The sequence below is a fragment of the Taudactylus pleione genome, unplaced genomic scaffold (assembly GCF_031769625.1).
Source record: "Taudactylus pleione unplaced genomic scaffold, aTauple2 ptg000321l, whole genome shotgun sequence".
Classification (NCBI taxonomy): domain Eukaryota; kingdom Metazoa; phylum Chordata; class Amphibia; order Anura; family Myobatrachidae; genus Taudactylus; species Taudactylus pleione.
Window position 1 is genome coordinate 986,298 of NW_028284722.1, and position 12,760 is coordinate 999,057.

Here is a 12,760-nt window from a genome sequence, read left to right on the forward strand (position 1 = left end):
GACCATGTGCATACCGCAGATGATATTCCCACAGTTTGCTGATTTGATGTACAACAATAATATTCAATAAAATATGCAATTAAACAGGCGTGCACGCACAATGCCGGTAACCACCCTTATACAGCAGCTGAAGACTGTCATCAATCCAGCCGCTGCACGACGGGACCCACCGAGAACATGTTATAAGTAGGGGTGAGCGGGTTTGGATTTCTGAAATCCGAACCCCCCCGAGCCCCCCCGATCCGAGTCAGATCAGAGTCAGGCTCGACTTTTCCCGCCTGACTCGGATCTGAAATCGAGGCAAAACGTCATCATCCCGCCTTCCGGGTCTCGCGGGTTTTGGATCCTATATAAGGTACCCGCGTCGGCGCCATTTTCTCACTCGGCTGTGGACAGTGAAGAGGGAGGGTGGGAGTTAGGGCTGGCTGGGCTGTGTAGTGTAGTGCAGAGTAGTGTTGTGCTGTGCTGTGCTGCGCTGTGCTGCTGTTGTCCACTACTTCAAAGTCCATAGGGGCTGGCTGTGTTGTGCTGTGCTGCTGTTGTTAATAGGGGCTGTGTCCACTACTTCAAAGTCCATAGGGGCTGGCTAGACTGTGTTGTGCAGTCAGTTCTCCATAGGGGCTGTGTCCACTCCAAAGTCCTGTGCAGTGTCCCAGTCCTAAAGGGGTGCTGTAGTGTTGTCCAAGGGGTGCTCTGTCCATCAGGGGAGCTCCCCCCAAGTGCTAAAAAAATAATATTTTTTGTGTGTATGTGAATTGTGTGCGCAGTAGCCGCACGTGCATCAACAAAGTAGTGCCAAGCGTGCGCCTGTGTCATAAGTAAAGGGCCAGCTGGCTTGACCATTAAAGGGTGCTGTAACCCCCAAAGTACACTTCAGTCCAAACCAAAAAAAAATTATTTTCTGTGTTTGTGAATTGTGTGCGCAGTAGCCACACGTGCATCAACAAAGTAGTGCCAAGCGTGCGCCTGTGTCATAAGTAAAGGGCAGGCTGGCTTGACCGTTAAAGGGTGCTGTAACCCCCAAAGTACACTCCAAACCAAATAATAAAATATTTTTTCTGTGTTTGTGAATTGTGTGAGCAGTAGCTGCACCTGCATCAACAAAGTAGTGCCAAGCGTGCGCCTGTGTCATAAGTAAAGGGCCGGCTGGCTTGGCCGTTAAAGGGTGCTGTAACCCCCAAAGTACACTCCAAGTCAAGGGCTGGTTTGGACATCAGGTCCGGACTGAACGATGTGCCAACAATTTCATGACAAGTCTACTGTCACTGCATATGATACTATCCTCAAAGCAGCAGCGACAAGCGTGCGTCTGTCTGTTAAAGGGTGGTGACACCCTCAAAGTGTGCTACACAAACAATAAAATTATTGTTCTTTTTTTTCTGTCTTTGTGAATTGTGTGGGCTGTAGCCGCACTTGCACCCTCAAAGCAGCAGCGACAAGCGTGCGTCTGTCTGTTAAAGTGTGGTGACACCCTCAAAGTGTGCTACACAAACAATAAAAATATTCTTCTTTTTTCTGTCTTTGTGAATTGTGTGGGCTGTAGCCGCACTTGCATCCTCAAAGCAGCAGCGATAAGCGTGCGTCTGTCTGTTAAAGGGTGGTGACACCCTCAAAGTGTGCTACACAAACAATAAAAATATTCTTCTTTTTTCTGTCTTTGTGAATTGTGTGGGCTGTAGCCGCACTTGCATCCTCAAAGCAGCAGCGACAAGCGTGCGTCTGTCTGTTAAAGGGTGGTGTAACCCTCAAAGTGCGCTCCACAAACAATAAAAATATTCTTCTTTTTTTTTCTGTCTTTGTGAATTGTGTGGGCTGTAGCCGCACTTGCATCCTCAAAGCAGCAGCGACAAGCGTGCGTCTGTCTGTTAAAGGGTGGTGTAACCCTCAAAGTGCTCCAAAAAATTAAAAACTATTTTTGTAATGTGTTTGTGACTTGTGTGCGATGTAGCCGCACGTGCATCAACATAGTAGCAGCGCCAAGCATGCGCCTGTGTCTTAAGTCAAGGGCTGGTTTGGACATCTGGTCCGGACTGAAGGACGTGCCAACAATTTCTGACAAATCTACTGTCACTGCATATGATACTGTCCTCAAAGCAGCAGCGACAAGCGTGCATCTGTCTGTTAAAGGGTGGTGACACCCTCAAAGTGTGCTACACAAACAATAAAAATATTCTTCTTTTTTTTTCTGTCTTTGTGAATTGTGTGGGCTGTAGCCGCACTTGCATCCTCAAAGCAGCAGCGACAAGCGTGCGTCTGTCTGTTAAAGGATTACATCGGTGACAGCATCCAAGTAGGCATGTCAGACAGTCCGTACCTGTACTGGCAGGAAAAAGAAGCAATTTGGAGGTCCCTGTACAAACTGGCTCTATTTTACCTGAGTTGCCCCCCCTCCAGTGTGTATTCCGAAAGAGTGTTTAGTGCAGCCGGGAACCTTGTCAGCGAAAGGCGTAGGAGGTTGCTTCCACAAAATGTGGAGAAGATGATGTTCATAAAATGAATTATCAACTCTTCCAGGGAGACCAGCCTCCAGAACGTACAGAGGGACCTGTGGTTGTGGATTCCAGCGGGGACAAATTAATACTCTGTGAGGATGAGGATGTACACAACACTGAAGAGGGTGAGGAATCGGTGGATGAGGAGGATGAGGACGACATCTTGCCTCCGTAGAGCCAGTTTGTGCAGGGACACATTAATTGCCAGCTTGTTTTGTGGGGGTCCAAATGAACCAATCATTTCAGCCACAGTCGTGTAGCAGACCCTGGCGCTGAAATGTTTGGTTTGTTAAAGTGTGCATGTCCTGTTTATACAACATAAGGGTGGGTGGGAGGGCCCAAGGACAATTCCATCTTGCACCTCTTTTTTTTCTTTGCATTATGTATAGTTTGGGGCCTAGTTTTACAAACTGCCATCCTGTCTGGCACTGCAGTGTCACTCCTAGATGGACCACGTGTTTGTGCCGCCCACTCGTATCTCTTAGCATAGTCATCCAGCTACCTCGGTGCAAACTTTTGGACATAAAAACACTATTGTGAGGTGTGAGGTGTTCAGAATAGACTGGACATGAGTGGAAATTAAGGTTATTGAGGTTAATAATAGCATAGAAGCAGAAAAACCCACAAATTCTGTGATTTTAGCTGTTTTTATGCTTTTTTTAAAAAAAATACAGATCCAAAACACAAAACCCAGAACCCAAAACACGGAAGGGTGGTTTTGGCAAAACCAATCCAGATCCAAAACACGAAGAAAGATCCAGATCCAAAACCAAAACACAAAACACGAAAAGTGGCCGGTGCACACCCCTAGTTATAAGTATACACAGTACTATTCTGAGCACCTTATATTACTATCAGGACAACTGTATTTACTGCACACTTTTAAAATTATTTTATAAACATCCTTTTAAGACACCTCAATAAAATCATTTATCAAATTTTGTTCCTTGTACAGTTTACATTTACTATTTTTAGATCTAAAAATAGTTTTGTAGCTTCTTTTCATCATGTCTGCAGGAGTAGACATTGCTTATTATCAACAGCATAGTAAGAGAGACTGATACTAATCAACTAAAACCCAAAATAGATATTGCAATTTTAGAACATGGGCAATAAACTCTAAGGGGTAAATTTACTAAGATGGGAGTTCTATTAAGAAGTGATGTTGCCCATAGCAGCCACTCAGATTCCTGGTATTATCTTTTAGAAGGTTCTAGATAAATGAGAAGTAGAATCTGATTGGTTGATATGGGCAACATCACTTCTTAATAGAACTCCCATCTTTGTAAATTTACCCCTTAGGGTCTCATATGAAAGGCTGCAAGATGCAGGCACAGACCGGAATCCAAAGAGTCTACATGTATTTTTAAGCAGCAATCTTTTAAAAGGATTGCTGGTTTAACAATACAGGCAGAGTGTTAGAGAGGAGTACGCTCCAGTGCTATCTCCTGCTTCTGTATTGAAGATGGCCACTGCATCCCCTTACTGCTCATGTGCAACCCGGAGCCCCTGCACCATCGTAGAGTGTGTTTCTCTGACTGTGTGATGTACTGCATGAGCATGCAGCACAAGTTCCACCGAATAAGTAGAACAGCATATTTCACAGCTACCGCCACTGCTGTCTCTGGTGACATAACCGCTTACTACTTTGTATTACATTGTGTTACCACTGACAACCACTGTTATCCTAAATAAGCCTATAAACCTACTTAAGTATAAACTGTCTGACCTAAACTCCATTTCACATTCTGCTGGTGCCTATTGTTCTACGCCAATATAACATATCAATAGGTTATGGGCCCAGGCTACACAGGTGTCAAAGAATTCTGCGTGTGAAGCATAAAGTGAGTCCTGCATTTGGATCATCAGATGACAATCCTAATCTTGATGAAGTAGAGTCATGGGAACCATAGGCTTAAGTGTTGAGCAACAAATTGACTCCATAATTTATTGGAAAGTGTCATCATATGACATGTGGATAGCTCTTCAAACATCATATGAAGACAGAGATCTCATGAGGAGGATACATTTAAAGCACACACTGTACTGTACCAAATTGAGTGAATGCAAAGACATGAATGACTATTTTGATAAAATGATGTCCTTATCTTAGCAGCTAACATCTGTATGAGTCCATGTCAGCGATGAGGAGGTCGCAATGGCAATGCTACAGAACATAGGCCCTGATTCAGAGCCGGACGCTCTGACCAGAGCACTCGCTCTGAATCAGGGCCCACCTCCATTAATGTGGAGCGTCCTCCTGGACGCTCGAATAGCTGTGGGTCACCACCCACAGCATATACGAGCGTGCAGGATGATGGTCGCGATGGTCTTGACCATCGCGACCATCGAAACTGTGAGCAGAAGCCTGTGGTTGAGTTTCTCAACCGCAAGGCCAGCAGTGATTTTGGCTCTATCAGAGCCAAAATCACTCCCACTGACATCACTAGTGATGTCAGTGGGGCCGGCTTCAGATGGTAGGCGTTCCCTTTGGAACGCCTCCATCTGGCAGGCACACCCCCGGCACGCTCACCAAAGGGGGCGTGCTGTCAGTTAACATCGACAGCACGCCCCCTTTGAAGAGACACTCCGAGCGAAGGAAAGTCCTTCGCTCGTCGCGTCTCGCGCATGCGCACGACGGAGCTCCCTCTATCATGCGCATGCACAGTGCAGACCATCGACCCACTTGCGAGCGGATAGCCGCTCATGAGTGGGTCTGATTGAGGGCCATAATGTCTTAATTTTATTTCTAAAGGTGCATACACATAATGATTTTGTGAACAATTATCGTTAAACGATATCATTTAACGATAATAGTTTTCAAAAATCGTTCACTTTCTGAGTCAAACGATGAATGATTTTCATTCATGCGCGTTCACGTTTGTAGTTTGTAGTTCAGTCAGACTTGTCAACTCAATGATTTTCAGTAAGGGAATATGCAAAAATCGTTTGTAGTTCTAAAAAATCGTTCATTACATTTAAATGAACATAGTAAATGAACAATTTTAGTAAACAATTTTAGTTCATTTTTTCAAGGTAGAAAATCGTTTACGAAAATCGTTCATTAACTAAATCATTGTGTGTATGCACCTTTAGTAGTAGCTTTAGAATCTAACACAACTAAGCTATCAACAGAAATTGCGAGGACAAAACTGCTACAGTTCCAAGAACGCATACCAGTTTAAGTAAGTGCTGAGAGTACTGCATTATACACAAGAAACACAAAGCCCAAGAAACCCAAGCACAGGTGTTACGTATGGCAAAGATTTGGACACAAGGCCTCAGAACATAAACTGAAAGATGCAAATACTGTGCAGCAAAAGAAGTGTGACAGGAAAAAAAGAATCAACCTGTAGTGTCACAGTCAAAGAAGAGACTGTTGGTACATAGACTCAGGAGCAACAAGGCACTTCAGTTGTAACCAAGACTGATTCACATCACTGACCACATGTGGTCCTATAAATATCAGAGGGTTAGAGACAAGGTTCTTACAGCCACAAAAGATAAGAGCTGAGACCATAGTCACTAATTTTCAAGATGTATTATTCTTGGCAGATATGGGGACAAACCTCATTGACAAAAGTATCCTAGAGCAACAAGGTTTCAAGTTCATGGATGGCAAAAGTGTTGTGCAGAATAGAAGAGGGACTGTCATATCAAAAGCAACCCAGTAGAAATAACTGTGCATCCTAGACACAGAAGAGTGTTATGATGGTTTACTGATTTAAATCGCTCTATGAGACTTTGGCACAGGCTTTAGGCCACCTTGGATAAGATAATGTCCAGAAGCTCTTTTATAGGATGTGACAGGAATGACCACGAGTGACACAGACAGAGTGATATGTAAAAGTCCTATAATTAGTAAGTAAAACAATTGCCGATTCCTAAAACAAGCAATTAGAGCTGCATCAACTCTATCACTAGTACATTCAGATGTGTGTGGTCTGATGGAAGAAATAATCGATAAGTGGATACATATACTTTCTGACATTCATCATTGACTTTCAAGAATGATGCACATTTATTTAATCAAAGCAGTTTTGCAGGCCCCAGCATCTTAGTTCCGACAATCATTGTGAGTAACCATAGGGTTACTCAGAACTTGGACAATTGACTGATCTTTGCCTGATGCTGCAGTTTTGTACAGCGGTTGGATTTGTAAAGCCACTTGCGTCTGCGACATTTGCATATTTTCATGCCATCGCTGCTTACAAAGCCAGTCATAATGGAATTGGCAGCCATCTCTGAAACAGGCCCTCTATTGACTAAAAATCAGAAGAGGTAACAACATTTGCATTTAGTCAAAAGGAAATAAATAAAAAAAACTGCATTTGTCATTGATTGAAAGGAAGTTACCAGCATTATACTGGGTATACACTGTGAGATAAAATGTACATCAGACCGACAGACATGTTTTCTGACAGCCTATACCTAGAGATCTGCGCCAACCCCTGTGTTTTGGTTTTGGTTCTGTATTAACTTTGTGATTTGGTTTTACTAAAACCGCCCTTATAAGTTTTGCATTTGGATATTTTTTTTTAAATTGACAGAAACAACTAAAATAACATATTTTTTTGTTTTTGTTCCTTTCAGTATTATTAACCTTAATAGCAGTTCAGTCTTTTCCAGTCAATTTTGACCAGCTCACAGCTCAAAATATTGTTTTCATCCAGTTTAGGCCAAAAGGTTGCACCAAGCGAGCTGCCTTACTAAGCTAGGAAACAGTAGTGGGTGGCGCAAACAAGTGGCAGTTAATTTTTCAACATGGCACATCTAGGAAACAGAGATGCACTGCAGTGGCAGACAGGATGGCAGTTTAATATAAACTATACAATGCTATAGAATGTTTTCATTAATAAAGAACTAGATCAGAGGCCCAAGGGCAGCATGGGGAATTGGAGGTGGAGTATGTAGTGAAAGAGAGATTGATTGATTAAGCATTATTTTATTACCGTGATTAAAAAAACAAAGCAGAGAAGTAGAAATTGCTATTAAAAAAGAATCACCCAAAATTGATGAAAGTGGTGAATTAATTAATTGATTGATTCATTGATTAATTATAATTGAAAATTAAATTTAAGGCCATAAAGATTACATTGTCAATAGCCAAGGATTTCTCACAAGGGTTGAAAGAGAAGACAAGAAAATTAATAGTCGCACTGCAAATTGGCTAACTCTGTAGTACATTTATGAGGTGCATCAGAGAGTCTTTAGATTTTGATAAAAAACAAATAAAAAAAAATTGCCACCAACTACAACACACTGTGTAGATATTAATAAAAATTGGGGATGATCACGCATACAGAACTGAGGTTGTCAAAATGTTTGAGTAGTGCAAGGAGAACTGCATACTCTTAAATACATCAAAAACCAAGGAAATAATATTTGATTTTAGGAAGCGCAACATTTTGCCTGGGTGGTTTGACTATTGAGATAGCGTCATCCTTTAAATTGTTGGTGTTTTTTATTTCAGACACTTTGGGCCAAATGTAATAGGGTGAGACTTTAGAAAATGTGAGAGTTTAGCAGCAAACTCTCACATTGGTTGAGGTGTATTTTCAAAATTGGAAAACATCTAGATGAGAATTTAAATAGTGAGAGTTTTTGAGTCTTAAAAACATGCAAACTTGCATAATCTATAACAGCGCAGTTGAGTTGCTAACAGACACACACACCAAAAAAAGAAAAAAAGATCCTTTTTTTATTTTTTGAGGAATGCCAATTTTATGTTTCACTTTTATTTTTATTTTACACTGGGGAAAAGCACCCATGGATGAGGCAGCAGCCCCTTGATGATCAACACAGCACCCCTCTATGGACAACAAAGCACCCCTGCGGAGCAGCGGAGTGCGGACAGACCACCTGCAGAGTCACAAATATGTGGATGATAAACTGCGGTCTGGCCGGCAGTGTCACCAAACAATAATAGCGTAACCTGTTACTAACTAGTAACTACCTATCACTCAACCAAAAAACAAATAAGATTTTAATTTTAACTTTTATTTTTCATACACTGAAGAAGAGCACCCATAGATTGACAGAGCACTCCTGGTCGACACAGCACCCCTTTATGAACTGCAGCCCTAGTCCCTTGATGGACAACACAGCAGCACTCCTTTATGTACTGCAGCCCAAGCCCCTTTATGAACAACACAGCAGCAGCCCTTTATGTACTGCAGCCAGGGGCGCCGAGAGGGGGGGAGCGGGTACAGATTAACTGAGGCTTCCTGAGGGGCCTGGTGGGGGCCCGGGTCCGGCGCCACTCCCCCCCTCACAGCAGCCCAGCACACAGCGTGTGCTGAGCTGCAGTTGGAGACTGCTCGTGGCTGCTGAGCAGCAGCCACAGCAGTCTCCTATGCCTGTGCGGGGGAGCGATCACACTGATCGCGCCCCCTCTGGCTTTGTGCCGGGCTGAGGGGGCTCAGAGCGCCCCCCCCTCCTCTTTTTTTTTCTTTTTCTCGGCAAGGGGGCGTGGACACGCCACCCATGATTAGGCCATGCCCCCTATTATTGGGGCCTACCACGGCTCTTGGCGGGCCTGACTGCAGCCCCTGCCCCATGATTGACAGGACAACAGTGAGTGACACAGCAGCGCACCCCTCACTTTAGGTACTGCAGACCAAGCCTGACAACACTGCACCCTTGAACAAATAGTGACACACAACACTGACTCCATAGCCGGAGTGAAAATGGCTTGGATCACTGGGACCCTTATACAATCCAAAACTCACAAAAATCTGACAGCAGGATGATGACATTTTGCCTTGTTTTGGATTCTGAGTTAGGTGGGAAACCCCCGGACCGGACTCAGATACTACTTGGATCCCCTAGGCTCAGGTGGGTTTGGTTCTCAGAAAACTGGACCTGGTCATCTCTACTTAAAACACCCATGTGACAAATTTTTTGTGTGTTCACATCAGGCTATCTCCCAATCACCACCCATCATTTTACTACTCGGTTCTTGATACCTTTTCTTGAATACGCAACTGCACCTATGTGCATATATTCAGCATAAAACATGCACTATAGGGGTTTTCACAACATTTTGCGCATATGTAGTAGCAATTAATTGCTCAGCTACATATATATAGGCATTGAGTGTGGTTTGTGTGTACAGGTTGAGTCTCCGATATCCAAAATGCTTGGGACCAGGGGTATTTTGGATAACGGAATATTCCGTAGTTTGGAATATTTGCTTAACATAATGAAATATATTGGGAATGGGACCCAAATATACACACAGAATGCATTTAGGTGTTATATACACCTTATACACACAGCCTGCAGGTAATTTTATACAATATTTTCAATAATTTTGTGGCTCAAGCAAAGGTTGTGTACATACATGAAATTCAGGTATATTTCTATTACACCCTATACATACAGCCTGAAGGTAATTTTATACAATATTTATAGTAATTTGTGCCTTAAACAAAGTTTGTGTATATTGAACCATCAAAAATCAAACGTTTCATTTTCTCAGTCAAGGCAAAAAAAATCCGTATTTCGGAATAATCCGTATTTCGGAATATTTGGATATGGGAGACGCAACCTGTACCTCTGAATTTGGCCCTTATTCTTTAATTGTCACCAAATGACTTTCACAGAACGTTATTCTGGTACATTTACAGATACAGCTGGAGTCCACGTTTGATTATACAGGTTAATTGACAGTTTTCTAAATCATTTCAGTTTTAACTTCTTAAGTGAATCCTTACTGTAGTTACCTTTACATTATTATTGGTGTCCATTTTGAGGGTCAAACTAAAATGATCAGACATCTTCAGTGAAAATATACTGTAGTAGCATCTACATGTTTACGGTGCATGGATTAAACTGAAATGACAAGAACATAGCTAACTTCGGGGGTTTAGGTTGAGAAAGGACTTTGACTTTACGCCAGATGGTGTAACATAGACAGCTGAGAAGAGCAAATGCAGCAGGGTGTTAAAACTAGTTAGAACAAAAAGTTATCATGGGGAAGTAACAGAAAGTGGCACAAGGAGAAAATGATGAAAGAAAGGAAGTAAGGCATTGTGTAACATCCCAAAGAACATAATAATTAGAGATGTGTATGGACCCCATGTTTTGGTTTTGGTTCTAATTCATCATCGTGTTTTTGTATTTGCAAAACCACCCTCAAGTAATTTGGTTCGAATTTGGTTTTGGATCGGTTTTGGATTCTTTAAAAATCAATGAAAATGATTAAAAAAACAATAAAAATTGGACCTATTTACATTCAATCCAAAACCCAAGTTCGTTCTTTGAATCTGAGTTCTGAACTGACTGTAGAAACGAACCGGCACTCGGTTCGACTCTGAACCCAAAGTGATTCTGAACTAGGATTCGATTAGACTAGGAATCCCTAAGTCCAGGTGTGTTCATATTTCAGGAAACCGAACCACACATCTCTATTTAGAATTTTATAATGTGTATCATAAATTAATTGAAATAAAATCCTGCTTTGTCATGTATCAAAATGAAACCCTAATGTCAGCAGTATATTAGTATTATGAGACCCCTTTTTAAGCTCCTGATCGTTAACCAGCAATGAACAGGCCCATAAGATATAGAAAGGAAAGCAGGATATACAGTATAAGTTCAATGGAAACAGAGACTAGTGTTATCCATGTTAAATCTCAATTGGATTACAATTCTTGAATACTTGATATTGTACAGTAGACAACCTGTACCTACTCTAATAGAAGATCAGTGTGCAGGGTTATCTATTCACATATACATGTACAAACAGGGCAGACAAGACTTCCGGCAGCTCTTGGGGCTGGATGGTGTTCACAAGAGGGGGTATGGCTCAGCGTTCTCTATTTCTGAGAACCTATGTGCTTTGTGGGTCATGGTCTCGAATTTGCAGGGTTATGAGCCATGAATACCAGTATGTACAGATTCAAGCTTTGATCTATTTAAGGTGAGCATAATTCACTTCCTTTAACTCGGGATGGACAGTTTAAACTTTAAACAACTGTCTATGTTCACTGCATAGATACTGACTCCTACAAATTTGATGATGGCTTGTGGTTGTTGATAAGGGAGTACAGTACTGTACAGACTCCATTATGTTCCTCCAGGGAGGCTTCATTTCCTGTTCCAAGAAGGCCAGTGAGATTAGTGCTGCACATTTGAGGCATCATTTTGACACTTGTCCATATGGACTTCTCCAACTTAGCTCCAATAGAGACATGTGAAATCCACAGTATTACCACTATTCTTTCATCCTGCATGGCTACCTGCTAGAGCTATAATCTCACCGACTGGTAAGCTGTATCACACCCTGCTCCGCTCAAGCTCCTCTCCATATCAACCATGGTATTACAGTTAGTACAGCTGTACATTACCGATCTCCAAAGAAACCAATATACTGGTTGAGCAACTGGGCTGTCTGTAATAATATGGCATCCACTGGTGTGTACATAACTCTGCCATACCTCTGCACCTGTACTCACATATTCCCAACAGTGGCTTTCTATGCTGATGGAAGAGAATTCATTGAGGAAGCAGAGGTGTCAGTATTGCACAACTCTATAGCAAGTCTTGGTGTGTCTGGATAAAACGTGTCAGGGGACAGCGGCAGACAGCAACTAGTGCTAGATTTAACAGCATGTCTAATACTTATGACTCTTTCACAGTCCTATGTAAGCATAGAAGACATGCGCTGGCAATAGTAGCAATAGGTATATGTACTAAAGTGAGAGTTTTTAGAAGTGGAGATGTTGCAAATAGCAATCAATCAGATTCTACTTACTATTTATCTAGCACCTTCTAGAAGATAATAGCTAGAACCTGATTGGTTGCTATGGGCAATTTATCCACTTCTAAAAACCTGCACTTTAGTAAATATACCACAAAAGTTTACACCAGCACTCTCAATGTCACCAAAAGGGTTCATATTTTAAATGGATTGGTTACATTGGATACAGTTTACAGAGGCACCAAAATTTCTCCTTTCAGTCTATTAACAAATCCTCATCCTGCCCTGTTACTTCCACCAAAGCAGCGCTGCTTCCGCATGCAGATGTGGGATTGCGCACTTTCACAAACTGTTGCCCCTAAATCATTTTCAGTACATAGAGCTACAACTGGAGTGCAGAGTGCAGCTCCAAACACCATTTGAAACAACTGGTGGAGCTGTCACAGAAACTATTTCCTCAGCACATCTACCAATGCCTTAATTGCAGGGGATGGGTACAGGATGCCAGCGCTTGGGATCCTGGTGGTCAGAATCCCGAATGCGGCATCATGACAGCGTTAGA